We start from the raw sequence: 15,569 nt of genomic DNA, 5'->3' as shown, positions 1-15,569 counted from the left end.
CCGCAGTGCTTGTGTAGCCGAGAATCCACTAGGCAGAGAGTTCAAGTGGCAGCACTGGCCGCTGAGCATATGATGGACTGGAGATGTGAGGTTGTCAAACAGGAATGAATGGGAGTGTGCCAACTTTCTACAAGGTGCTAGAACTAATGGAGCTGCGGAGGGACTTTTAGATCGCATTGTACTTTCTTTCGGCACTATTCGTTACGTTTATGTTCAAACTGAATGGACGGAAGTATTATTTCGAAGCGGAATGTGAATACCAATCTCCCACTTCTAGGGACCGAAGATACTCGTATAGTGTGTGTGTTCGTTATATTGTGTTGTTATGTATTGTCTTTGGAGTTTGATTTTTGCTATGATAACAATGTGAACAGAGACTTCAGCTATTTGTGATATGATCACCGGACTACATTCTGTATGAAAAAATAAATTTTCATAAATATTCGACACAGTATATTCAGCTGATAATATTAAAGGTAGTTGAAAAGTTTTCCTTTCACGTAGGTTACTATGCATTTACGAAGTAACCATTAAAAAGCATTTTTGTAGACAGACTATACATGTTCAGTACAGGAAAGTGGTTTCACCGGGCTTTTCCCATTCATCTCTCGACTACTGTTAAAAGAGTTTCGATGTGGGCGGGAGTATTGTTGTTCGCATTTTTCCACACCCACACTTGAGTTGGTGGTGTAGTGGACGTAGCATTTTCTCCTGAAGGAAGTACATGCGGAATATACTATAAATACGACTGACCATGGCTTCTGCATTAAAGGCATAGCTGTAAGAGAAACATTCGAAAGGTGTCATTCATTCATTCATTCATTCATAGTTTTCTGCCCAAGGGCAGGTAATTGACTGCAAACCCAGCATTTTCCAATGTTCTCCGTCATATTACCAGTATTACGTATCTAAAATATTATAGACCTGTAAGAAAATATTTAGGCTCTATTTGAATTATATCAACATCTTGTATTAGGCCTACTTTTATTTTTACATAAAATAGACTATATATATTTTAGTTCGCTCACTTACAGGCTAAATTAATAAATATATCGAATAATTTGGAAGATAAGATCAAATATTACAATCAAACAGAGAGACAAGGAGGAAAATTATTTTTTATATACCAAGTAATTTTAAAGGACATGTATTTTTTACAAATACCATTAAAACAATTTCTGAGGCTACAATATATATTTATTTATCTCTGTTCTATATCTACTATGGTAAAGATAAAAATAATCAAATTCTCTGAATGTCTATAAATCAAACATTTTCTTAAAAAATGGAATATATCATATACTTTCTCCCTTCAGAATTACACATTAAATATTAAACACTTATTTGAAATTACTTTACGTAAAATAAGTTCTGTGGTGGGTATAGATACAGATGCCAGAGCGACTATAGTCATATTAAAGATGTATACACCTCCCGCCTAGAATCTGCAAGCACAAGTGACTTCATGTAGGAAGTTGTTGTAAGTTTATATGTTGGGAGTATACTACCGGATATGAAAACATTTAACGCGATCACTTATCTTTAATCTTTGTCGCGATAAATGATTAATACTTAGGCCTACTCACTAAAATTATGATCGCTACACACTATATAATATTAAAATTATATTTAACTTCTAATAGCAGAACGCTGGACAAATCGCTTTTGTCTAAGCAACCTTGCGGTGAAGCAAGGATGATATTATGTATGTAGTGCAGGAGATGCTCGCGCATGCGGACTCGCTAGCCGCTACTAAACAGACCAGGCATGCCAGAAATCAGACACTAAGGGTGCTATTCATAGACATTTCGCTAGCCCGGGCTACGAGCGTGCTAAACAGGATTCATATCATATCATATCGCTGACAGTGGTTTATGAATACGAAAAACGTTAGTTCGCTGATCATCCACCGAAAGCCCGCGCTAAGAATGTCTATGAATACGGCCCTGAATGTGCAGTTATGTGCGCGGGTCGCCGGTCTGTGCAGACTGCATCATTCAAGCGTTGCTCGTACCAGTTCTTAGCTGAAGGGGTGTGCAATAATCTATTCTGCACTTCTAGTATTGGATTAAATAGACATTTGGACATTATAAACACACTTAGCAGAAGGAAAAGAAAACATATTTATTATCAGTGTCTATATTTGATAATTGTAATACAAGAAACATTAGACTTACTCAGTTATACTTCACAAAGTAGTGGTTTGTAAAGCATAATTTATTAACATGATTTTTATATGGTATTTGAAGAAAAAAATATTGCAGTAATTTCGAAACAACAAAAAATGAACACAGTACCTCTTTTTACGTAGTAGGTACTAATTATTTTAAAGTAATAGATCCTACTCTTTCATTGTTCGTCAAGCATTATTATTTATTGAGAACGTTGGTACACAAATATTGAAGAACATATTATACTCCCAATTAATTACATGCAGTAGGACATTATGTAGTTTTTACACTGAAATCATTCCCTTGCTCTGTGTTAATATAAATTAACATTAATATTAATAAATAATGTAAATTAAGCTTAGAATTTAAATTCACATATAGTTTATTTGGAAAATTTTGAGAGCAAATATCGACAAGTTGGGAGCATTACTGAAAGAAATTAAAAGTGTAGTTCACAAGCTGTCAGGTTTAAAGATTTATTAATGTAAGTATATATACGTAATATATTGACGTGAGATGAAAAATTTGTCATTATATGTTTTTCCAGAAAAATTTTCCGCTTTGAAAATAGTTGCTTTCTTCGCTCCTTACAACCTCAAGTGCCTCGCATGTATTTCTCACTATATTCTCATCACTTACCAGCTTATGAAATGAAAGTCGTAAGTCGTCTAACCTTTGATGGCTGTGTTAGTACAGACTCCAAAACAACGCCATTGTCAAGTTTGTCTTGCTGTGAGAGTACTGATTAAGAAATAAGCGCTGGGGAATATCGTATTTTGAGAACTTTACTAATCTGATCTAAAGTGTCACAAGACTTACCTCGATATGGGCTGATGAAAGCCTTTCATTTGAAAATAATTATTGTTGACTGAGGAAAACATTATAAAAATTATGTTATATGATTCGTGATTTCTCTTCTTCGTTATATCTGTGAACTCCTCACTTTATTTTTCATAACGCATTCACAGTCACAGCTCAATCAGCACCCTTACTAAATCAATGTTACTGAAACAAAAGCTGATGTGCTACTGCAGGTACTGCATAGCCCTGACGCGCTTCCTTCCAAGGCGATTCACTCTCTCCAGGTAGGGGAATCGGAACATCGCACAGAGACAACTACACAATGTGCGCGACTGCACAATGTGCAGGGTTTTGGCACGGCTGATTTAGAGTTTGAAGCGGAATTGTAATGTTGTCACTTTGAGGTCTGGAATTTCCTAGTCCTACAGTATGTAAGTTTCTCCACAGTTTGGAAAGTCAGCGCCCTAACGTAGAGTAATATGTCGTGGAAATGTCTGAGTTTACCGTTCTTAATAGCTTGTGTAGTCTTGTTACGTAAATGTTTATAATAATCGTATGATGTGTCAGTCTTATGAAATCTGTACTGTCTGTGTGCAGCATTACGCTCTATCATCATGGCGCATATGTCAAGAGAGAGAAAGTAACGGTTAGCGCGTCTGACCGCGAAACCAGGTGGACCGGGTCCGATTCCCGGTCGGGACAAGTTACCTGGTTGGGTTTTTTCCGTGGTTTTCCCTCAACCCAATATGAACAAATGCTGGGTAACTTTCGGTGCTGAACTCCGGTCTCATTTCACGGGCATTATCACCTTCATTTCATTCAGACGCTAAATAATCTAAGATGTTGATAAAGTGTCGTGAAATAACCTACAAAAAATCAAGAGAGAGCCAGGGTGCCGCATTGACATGTAGGCTTACAAATGAGACTCAAGAGATAAGAGAAATTCTGATTCGTGAAAGAATAATATATTGATGTTATTCATCAGAACTACTGCTCACCACCGTAAAATAAATGCCAGGTAATCTATGGCCAATTCTCGTTCCCATCATGCCAAATTCTATCTCGCTATCAGCTATCATCAATGCCATCGACGCTAAATAACCTAGTACAGTAGTAGATGATACAGCGTCGTTAAAAAACCTACTCATAAAACTACTGATCTGGAAGGAAATGGTGCAGCGTACTGATATTAGCAAACAAGTAGGTATAAGTGCTCAGAGAAACCGTGACCAGTGAAGCAATGAGTAACACAAATATTGAAAGAAATCTTAATCCATGGAAGTATGATGTGCTGATATTTGCAGACAATCAGAAAGACTCGTAGAAACGTTGAGTTCCTGAACCGAGTGTATACTGATACATTAACAAAGAGAAGTACAGTAATTAAACAGATCTTTGACAACTAGCACCTTTGTTTCACATCTCCTCCGCGTGTGTGTTTAATTTGTACTTCTGTTGGCAGTTCATCTGAGTTGCGATTAGTGTCCAGTCAGCTACCTTTACCTTTACGGCACTTGCCTGCAGCTATCTATGGTCATATATATTTACTTTCCTTACACTTCGCTCGTCTACAAAATACCAACCCTTCCAATAAAAATGAAACTGTTCTTTGAGAGTCTCTCAAACGCCCTAGGACATAAAGTTTAAGGCTATATCTGTTTATTCGGTCAGCAGATTTTAAAAGGTACTCTTGAGAACCAGTAACCTCGTCTTTCGCTACTTCAGCGTTTGGTGAGTCGCATATTATCAGAAGGCGGCTGAAAATTAGGTTAAAACTTTTGAGTTGGTGTATTGAAGTTTCGGCCTCGAAACTAGTCAATAGCAGACATTTCAAGATAAATATTTCATAAACTTATTTTCCAAGACTAAGTTCTGTATTCTATATTCAGAAGGAAACATGGTGAGCAACATTCTTATTTTTAAATAAAGTTACCATTAATGTGCATTTGTTTTTTTTTTTTTGTTATCTTGTGGCATACCATGATCCACTTGCTAGATGAAAAGCACGTTTTTTTCAATTTTAAATTACTTTATCTTATTAATGAGAAACGATGGTATACAAAACTGACACATGTATAAAAAGTATTTAGGAACCATTGTGGAAGGAAATTATTTTGATAAAGATGAAACCAAGCATAGGTTATAATGAAATAAGAAAGCAATTGAATGTTTCAACTCAGTGTGGTGAGATAAAAATGTTTTCAACAACATTAAAAAAGGAGAAAATCTATCCTAAAACCTACTTCATGTTATGGATCTGAATGTTGGACATTAAATCAAGAAATTAAAAATGAATCACTTGCCTGTGAGCTGAAATGGACTGTCTACAGTTTATAAATCAGAATAATTAAAGGAATTAGAAATAAAATGAAAGCTATGGTCACTGTTTTAACTAGAATTTAAAAAAAGGCGACATTGGTATTAGAGAAAATCCCTATGATTGCGTGTGACGTCTATACCGGAATTTAGTTAATGGAATCAGAATAAATGAATACGATTTGCTGTAAGATTAAAATGTGTCTAATGAACGGAATTAAATAATTCAATTAAATGTGTTTATTATTTTCAGTCAATGACTAATCATTCAATATTCAAGGAACAAATCCTTTATTTTACATATTTCGTGACTAGTATTAACGTTTTCGTCGCTAATGCGACATCATCAGGTACATACATTTCCAAATACGTTAGCCTCAATTTTAAGTTTTATGTAATAAGCATAATGGATAGTAAATATTAATAAAAGTAAATACAAGTTAAAAGTTAAAGTTAAAAAGTAAAAGTGAAACATTTGACATATATATATATATATATGTTACGAGCTTTCACTTATTTTATAAGTTTTTCTATAATATGTGTTTGTGATTAATCATGCAAATTTTTAGTCTATATAAATTGTTGATTGTTTATTTTGTGTAAGTGAGAACTCGTTTACAATTATTTACATGATATAAAATCGTTTATGTTCCATATATGCTATAGCCTATTACATGTTGTATCTGTTGTTGTTGACTGATGTGTTAGTATGATATAAGTTTGAAATATGTGGTTGTTCTCGTGTAATAGTGTTGGAAGTTTGATGTTAGAAGTTATGGGGCAATATCGAAGTATTTTATAAAACAGAAAGATTACTATACATATATTGAGTTAATTAAAGAACGTTTGATTCATTAAATATACAATTAGACTTACGTAATTGTTTATGTATGGTTCAGATGTTTTCTTATACTTGGAAGCAGTGGTGTACTATCCATGGAACACCATCAGAAGTTTTCGAAGCTGGAATGTGAGAATATTATAAGCATTTTGTATAAATTTGGATATTAGAAGTTGTGCACAAATGTCGCAGTGTTTTTTTTTTAAATTACTATGCGTAAGTATATTGAAATAATTAAACGAAGTTTGAATAAATTAGATGTACAATTGTACTTACGTAATTCTTTATGTATAGTTTTTTGGGGGTTATCTTCTATTTGGAAGAAGTGGTATAATATTTGAGGAACATCGTTAGAGATTTTTGACGGTAAAATAAGAAAAAAGTTTTCTTATAACACTTTATCGAAATTCACATAAAAATACTTATATAAAGGAAAAAAGAAGCTTTTTTCTTATCTGAAATATCTTTCAAAATGAATTGGAATTAAATAAGTTATGAATAATAGTCAGTCTACCTCTGATTGAGGTTCTAACTGATTTATACGGACTTAGAGGCAATTGATGGCGCGACTCTTGGTGGTGAAAAAGTCTTTATCGCACTACTTTTTACGCTAAATTCTTTTCCCTGGCACTTGTTCTAACTACTTAGGGACAACATACAACGAAACAGAACGAATGTTATTACCTCAATTGGTGGTTCGCTTATGAATCTGGTCGCTCGTCCTGTGGTCATGCGCAGAGCCTCCTTTCCGGGACTTTGAAAATATATGTGCGCCATCAATTATTTCTAAAACTGTGCATTTATTATAATAATGATAATTATCAAGCAGTACATCTCACTTGATGATATGTGTCAGAGGTTATCGTTTGTATACATCTGAAGTATGATTAATGTAATATGTTAGTAGTCAGCGATGCATGCAATGGAGTGGGAAAGGATCTGGCCACCCTACGCTATTAACTCCTGATTTAGTTACCTCATGAGTGATGAATTATTGGTGTCACTTGCGAGGTTCAAGCCTGTCTTCGGACAGTTGACTAAACAACACCAATAGTCAGTCCTCTAGTAGTAGTAGTAGTAGTAGTAGTAGTAGTAGTAGTAGTAGTAGTAGTAGTAGTAGTAGTAGTAATAACAGTAGCAGTAGCAGCAGCAGCAGCAGCAGCGCATTAAACAGAATGTATTATTAAGAGGACAGAGAAGAAACCACAGACAAGAATCAACTGGCATACCGTACTAGTCTATAAGCACGAGAATATCCAGAAGTCGAATGACGTCAATTTAATTTCCGTTTCACAAAATCTTTTAATTTTTTCTAATAACGTGGGTCGGTTATAGGAGTTCCGCGTCAAAAATGCCAATACCTTGTTTGGTGGTGTATTGGGGATGGAAAATGTTCCTTGATTTAGCAAAATTTGTCACTGGGTGTCCTCAGGAAGGCGAAAAGGTGCTAAACCAAGAAAATCATTAAAGGATAGAATAAAACAATCTTTAAAATTTATGTTATTTTATTTTATTTTATAGTGGAGTAGCAGGATTCCTATCATTATGACAAGGCGTTTACTACAACACGTCCTAGCTCACGCACAGAGTTCCCTGGTTCGAGTCACTTGCATCTATGGATTTTTTAAAGGTATGTAATGCATGTTCTAAAATTAAAGTTATGCATTTTAGGCACTGACATAGAAAGTAAGAAGGAAAGTATTTATTATTTTCCAACAAAAACATAACTGTGCTACAAAATAAAACCATTTTTTCTATAATTAAAATTAATAATTTAAAATAACTTAAAAATAAGGCACATTATTAGTAGAAAGTTCATCTTTCAAATCATTGGATGACTTCTCGTAATCCTAATGTAGGCCTATTTGAAATCAAATCTGACCTTTTTGCCATTGAATCGCAGGCGTTCAGAAGAGATTTCTTACGGGAAGCGCTACCTTTCCTCCTCCTCCTCCTCCTCCTCCTCCTTCTCATCATCATCATCATTTGTTAAACTACATGATATCTGTGACATCTTCATTCAATTTTCCCAATATATCTGGGTCGTTCTCAGTTTCTACTGCCTACCTGTTTGTAATTGTAAACTAGTTTCACTATTCTTTATTTTAAACAAGAACTATTGTTTTTATTGTTTTCAGACGTTTCTTATCTTTTAAGACCTAGCTGCATTTTCCTATCAAGTCGTAATCACAATAATACTGAGATTCATCTTCCTCACATCAAGGTTTGAAATAATTGATAACATGTGATAACTGGCTAAACAGATAAGGCATTGTATCGAAATTAGTTACACATGTATTTGTACATGTAATACTTACACATATATTTACAGGATGGAAGGGGACCGATGCATCCAAATTTAAGCAGCGATTCTACGTGTTAAATATAACAAAACTTTTATTACACTTTTACTTTGATGAAACACTGTTAAACAGGAAAAAAATAGTCTTTGCTCAATGTTTGCAACGCTCTATTGCGGTAATGGCCCGAGAGAAATGGCTGATTGCTATACAAGCAGATAGGTAAAAATAATCTGAACAGTTAATGTCTTGAATCTTTTTTTGCAAATTAAACCGTTTAGCCATGGATTTAAATTGAATAATTGCGAAAAACGGTAAAATAAATCTTGGAACGCAGCAAAAACTTACTTAGATTATTTTTTCAAATCTCTTCTCATGATCTATTACAGTTTCATTTTTGCGCAGTGGCGATTTAACGACTCTATATCAACTACTATGTTATTTAGCGTCGATGGGATTGTGATAGCGAGATGGTATTTGCAAGATGAGGCCTAGGATTCGCATTAGAATACCTGATATTCGCCTTACGGTTGGGATAAACTTCGGAGAAAAGCCAACCAGGTAATCAGCCTAAGCGGAAATCAAACCCGCACCCGAGCGTAACTACAGATTGGCAGACAAGCGCCTCAGCCGAATGAGCGACGTCGGTGGCTTATATATATATACATATATATAAGCCACCGACGTATATATACAGCACATATATACAGGGTGACCGTAAGTAAAGTCATTAATTTCAGAAGGTTATTCTTTGTAATTTTTTTTTTGCAGAACGAAAAGTTATATTTCTTGAAATCAAATTTCTGCAGAACGAAAAGTTACATTTGTTGAGATCAAATTTCTGCACATTTAAAGGACAAAACTAAAATTCTTCCAATCACTTATTATCGTAATGCACAGCTCTCTTAATCTGACTGAGCATATTGGAATTAAATCAATGACTTTCCCAAAACACGCTATGAAATATTTAATATAAAACAATTTTTGTCTCGAAAAGGAAGCAAAAATGAGCAAAACTGTATTAAACTGTTTTGTTTGAACTATCTCAAAGAACAGCCCCCTGAAATTAATTACATTAGTTACGGTTCAGCCTGCATTTATATTCGCAGAACGCAAAATCTGAAGGATGTAGTGGGTGAGCAAGTTCATAAATTTGTTTTCGTATCAGAAACTCCAATGAAGATACTTTCCTTTAAGCTGGCTACTTGTCGTAGACAAAAAACCAGATGCCTAATGCGCATTACTCGGACATTTATGAACAATATTGGACAGAAATCTTACCTATCGTTTCTTTATCCGCATCGAAATCATCTGCCAACATTGTCAGAGTTTAAAAAAAGTTCAATTTTTATACCCTTAATTTTTTCCGATTAATTTTCGTTTCTTACTAAATCTTACGTCCTTTCTTTGGCCTTCTTTTAAATGGGCAAACTAGCAAACTATTTGCGCACAGTATAAATATTTGTCCATATAATCTCTGTAGGTCTACATGAAACCCACCGTCTCGGATGAACTTTTTCCGATTTTTACTCAGACTTATTTAGCTCTTTGCTGCGTTTGGTTTTGTGAAAATAGTCAACATAGCTAACATTGTTCAGGAGAAAGAATAAAAACAATGCAGATTAAGAGTAATTGTGTATTTATTTGGATAGGGGAGAATATTTTTACTGTATATTCAAGGATATAAATAAGATCATGATCTATTGATTTGTATGGGAAAGTGTTGACGATCCATCACTTGGACATTCTATGGTCCGTTGTATTAACCCCCAGCTAAGCGTACTCTCACTCACACCAGTCAATTGTGCTAAAGTGTGCTTTTTATCCAGAGTGCACCAAACAAACCCACATGTACCTTAACCAGACTTCTGCTCCCGTCGCTACCGGTCATCGAAGAACTGCTGATGAATGTGATAATTGAATGAAGACCTTATTCACCACAAGTTTCTCTAGAGATTTTTCAATAAAGAAATCGAGACCCGAACACGGACAGTCTACTTACAGACTGATGGTCTAAACCAGCGGTTCCCAAACTTTTTCAGCCACGGAGCCCTTTTTGAAGCAAAAGTTTCTCGTGGAGCCCCAAGAAATGTTTATTTTTTAGTTTTATCTGTCTACGTTCTATGAAGCATATTTCACACGATACATATATATATATATATATATATATATATATATATAAAGGAAACAATAGTAAATAAGTACTGGATATAATTTATTTAAATCTACAAAATGATATTAACACGTAGTTAAGATATTTAAAAAAATGTTACAATGTAACATGTACACCCGAAGTTGTTAAATTGTTATGTTTTATTTAACGACGCTCGCAACTGCAGAGGTTATATCAGCGTCGCCGGATGTGCCGGAATTTTGTCCCGCAGGAGTTCTTTTACATGCCAGTAAATCTACTGACATGAGTCTGTCGCACTTAAGCACACTTAAATGCCATTAACCTGGCTCGGGATCGAACCCGCAACCTTGGGCATAGAAGGCCAGTGCTATACCAACTCGCCAACCAGGTCGACCCAACCGAAGTTAATGTGAAAAATGTGCCTGTTTCTTGCGACAGAGTTCGTCAATGTCCGGTGTCATAGAAGTCAGTTGAAGACGTATATCGTCTTCTGTCTCCAAACAAATTCGATATTTTGTTTTTGTAGCCGTGTACCTCGAAAAGGTCGTTTCACTGACGTACACAGTACCAAAAGGCAGTGAGAGAAATTTAGCTTTTGAACTTAATATCAAAAGACCCTCCCCTAACATAGCCCAAAATTTCGGAAATGGTTTGCTTTTAAATTATGCCTGACAGTGGCTGTTCGAAACCATGTCTATAAGGACCTCATATCTGAAGCAGTGAGGGCTGCTGGTTTTGACATCACTGGAAATGGATCTACAAGCCACTCATATTTCTTTATAATCGATTCCTGAGTGTCCCTTGGAAATTATGAATTCATATTTTCAAGCAAATTGTCAAGGTGTTCTTTCATTATTGCTATGCATGAGACATTCATTGTTATGTTATTTTCTTCTATAAAGTTTGAAGTCGATGAGAAACGTAAGATCCTTATTGTCGACGCTTTCTATGTAGAACGCTATATTTTTCTTCAGTGTGACAATTTCGTCATCAGCATCGAATATAATCTACCGTTTACCTTTTATGTATGTGCTGAATTTATTTTTGAAAAAGTCTGCCAAGTAACATAATTTGTACAACCATTCCTGATCATTCAAATAATCTGCTAGCAAACTGTTCTGGTAATTCGAAAGTGAATGAACTTCCGTTCGAAGTTCATGTAATCGGGACAACGCTTTACCGCGCGACAACCATCGCACTTCTGTGTGTAATATTACTAACAATGACTTGTGTAAGCTACCCATATCTTCACACAGGATTTTAAGTAGTTTACACTGTGAAGGTCGTGCCTTAACAAAGTTGATAATTTTGACGGCGTTGTCTAGTATCTGCTTTAATAAGCTGGCATTTTTTCGTTGCGAGGACGTGTTGGTATAGTACACAGGGACTACTTGTTCAGTTTTTTAAATTTTCTTGATCCTTGTAACAGCGCCAGCAACAGGACCTCCCATGGCCTTTGCGCCATCTGTGCACACGTCAATGCAATTGTCCCACGGTATCGACTTTTCAATGAAGAAGAAAAAATTTCAGTACCGCTTGTAGAGGATGGCAATGGCTGCAGAACAAAATATTTCATGAAAGAACCTGCAAATTAACACCGCACAAACATAATTAACATAGCTAATCCGGCAAAGGCCGTGGATTTGTCAAGTTGTAACGAAAATTTCGTTTAACTGATACGGAAAATCATGATATTTTTACGTCTTTTCATATATTCTGGATTCCATCATGCACAGTGTTATTTGACAACGGCACAGTGGATTCAAGTTTGCAGTTTTCTCGTCCACCATGCACTTCACTACCTTCACTAATAGTGGTTTCATAAGAGTTTCCGGAAGGGTGAGGTTTACCAGGAAGAGCCTGGTCATGACTAACCAAGTACGACGTTTTCAGTGCTTTCTCGTTGTTTGTTTTTACACGAGGTAAAATTTTGTCTGAACTGCATGGAGTTCGTCACTTTTTCTTTCGAAGTAGTCTGCAGTTTTATTTGTGAATTTTTGAATTGAGAAATGCCGTCTAAGCTTGGCAGGAGACATAAAACTATTGGGAAAAACTTTGTTACGTATCACACACTGTGGACGTTCATCAGCAAACTCAGTGAATCCCATGTCCAAATATAAATCACAATATTTTTGTTACTTTCAATACCTCTACACTAGGCATCGTAGACTCAGAGACAGGATCATGTTCAACATATTCGCACTATCTTCTTTGAAAGTAAGGTTATAGCTGTTGTTATCTCCCTTTGACTGAGCAATGGTTGATGGCTAATGACTCTTAGGTTTTAGGGAGCCCGTCTTAAGCCACAGTTCCGGTTCAGTGAAAGTTTAGCCAACACATCTATCAAATTAACATGCTGGTATACGGTATATATTTTTTTGAGGTAACGTAACAGTCAATAGATTGCACAGGGACATCATTTTATTTTTACTTCAATTTTTATTGTACCTGAGTTTTTGAATGTACTTCATTCCCACCCCTTCCACTAATAAAGTTCAACCGTCCTCCACACAGATCCAAGACCGCATATACAGTCATAGTAGCCTTACGGTCATAGTAAACAGTACGTTCCAAAAATATGTTCGCGTTTTCCAGTGACGAAAGAGCTTTCAATATTGCATCATTTTCCATTTGCCTACGTCGCATCCCGGTTTCCCCCATCTGCTTCTATTCGCCTCTCTGTAAATGCTAGTGGCTGGGCTGTCAGCTCTTTTCTGGGAACATTAATTTCTGTTAGGAATTGGACGTCTACGTAATATTATATCCATACAATTGTTTAAAATAACTTAAACAAAAGGACCTCGTTAAGTAATTAACTGTCACGTGATTTCCTCCCTTTCTACGACGCTGCGACGTAACCACTTGGACGGACAGTAGATAGCATGTCTGAATAATTTTATCCTTTCGGATCGGGCAGAAGTGAAGATTTAATTTACAGTACGTAAGGTCTCTTTTATAGAGTAGGTACAGAATTATTTCAACATGAGTTACTAATACGAAGTACGAACCTGGTAATTGGAATTACGTACAATAGTCTATAGTGCGATAATATGCACAAAAGAATTGAAGCCACCATTTAAAAAAAATGTGTTTAAATATCCATATTATGGTTATTTTTCTATTTAACTTCATTCTCTATATTGTACGCTAATGTGTTGTAGACAGTATAATATACACTGCATAATAAATACGTCCTCATGGATAACTCAGTTCGAGAGTAAAAACACTCATTGTTAATACTGTACTGTATTTTGATTAAACAAAAACCTAATGAAAATTATCAAACTCAAAATCGCGATATTTCCTAGTTTACGTAAATTGATGAACTACTTTTCTTCCCTCCTGTACCTAGTAAAGTGATTTGTTTGTATATTATGCCAGTATCATAGAACTCCAGTCGTGGAAGGGGGTAGCAAACGGCGTTTCCGGTTCTTAATCGTTGACCCAAAGGTATAGCCAGGTTAATATCAGAAATGTTAGTAAAAATAAAATGATGTCCCTGTAGATTCCACGTACCACGAATAATAAGCGCTGCCTGTCCAGTATATAAAAAATAAAATAAATTTCGAGAATCATTGAGTACTTGGCAAGCAAGAAAGATCGAGATAGTTCCAGTGGCGAGTAGATCTAATATTAATGCTTCCATGTAGCAAGAAGAACGCAAACTACTTTCTCAGAAAGTATTTTTAGCTTGATGGAAGTAGTTTCCGTTTTTCCCGCTAGAGACTAGATGGAATTATCAATTTTTGTCATCTTCATCAATTCCGCGGACGGAGCCCCTGAGAATCATTCGCGGAGCCCTAAGGGCTCCGCGGAGCACACTTTGGGAACCACTGGTCTAAACCATTTAGCCTCCTAAGGGGTTCAAATGAAGATAATACTCAGAAAATTTATTTATTTATTTGCCTGATGTATTCTGCGTTGTAACTTGCTTGCAATCAAAATCAAAGGAATAGGCTCTTACATCTCACTTTCTTACAGTAGAACAGTCCTATAACGGTTATGGACAGTTTATATCTAAACGTTATCTGTAACTCACAAGGATTTCCATAATTATTTACAGTACAGGTTGGGCACAAAGTCCCGTTACCCCCTATGAATACTTCAATGCAAACTATTTATGTAATTCCGATCCTAAAATGCAGACATACATCCATTTTACACTAGGTGTGTGTCATAAGTGTCCAAAGGGTCAGTATGTCCCCAGCCATTCTTCTTACACAAAATAATGCGTCGCCAGATTCGGCGTGACATTCGCCTCTGCACTGCTGGTGTAATCTGTTGGCGGCTCCTTCAATTCATCAGTGATGTCTTACCTTTAATGTGTAACAATGTTCTTGATGAAACCCCACAGCGTATTGGCTATTGGCACAGATTGTGAGGTCGGGGCTGGGAGGTGGTCAGTCGAGAGTAACAGGTAAGATCCAGCTTTGTAGAAACATGTCGTTGAGGTACTCACGAACGGAAATGGCATAATGGACATTATTTATGTGAAGAGAATAATGGGAGACGTACTAAGCCTTTGGACACTTTGGACAACAGTTAGGGTAAAGTGAATGTATGTCTAAATAATGACCGGAATTACCTAAATAGTGTGTAAATTTTAGGTATTTATAGGGAGGTAATGGATCTTTGTGCCCACTCTGTACAACGTCAGATCTGTGTCTAATGCGACGCGAAAAACCACATTAACAACGTAAAAAGATTCAGTCCCTTGTGTTGGCAAGATTGCAATCTAGGATTTTCATTTTCTCGTAATGTTAAAACTATGTTTTATCATGACATAAAAACCGACGTGAATGTGAATTGAATCATTTGATGCACTTCCTGGGGTACTTGTACCTTGTCTGGGAAATGCTAAAAGGAAAGGGTTGATATAGATCCAAGAAGCAATAACAACATACCAGAAGGGTAATTAACTGGAGCACTGCTATCTGATGTTTGCATCGCCCCACATGTGGTAACGTGGACCGCGCACGCTGCGTGAGTTACAGAGCCGGGCGGTC

The sequence above is a fragment of the Periplaneta americana genome, chromosome 3 (genome assembly GCF_040183065.1).
Source record: "Periplaneta americana isolate PAMFEO1 chromosome 3, P.americana_PAMFEO1_priV1, whole genome shotgun sequence".
In the NCBI taxonomy this organism is placed as follows: domain Eukaryota; kingdom Metazoa; phylum Arthropoda; class Insecta; order Blattodea; family Blattidae; genus Periplaneta; species Periplaneta americana.
Note: the sequence above shows the minus strand (reverse complement) of the source record.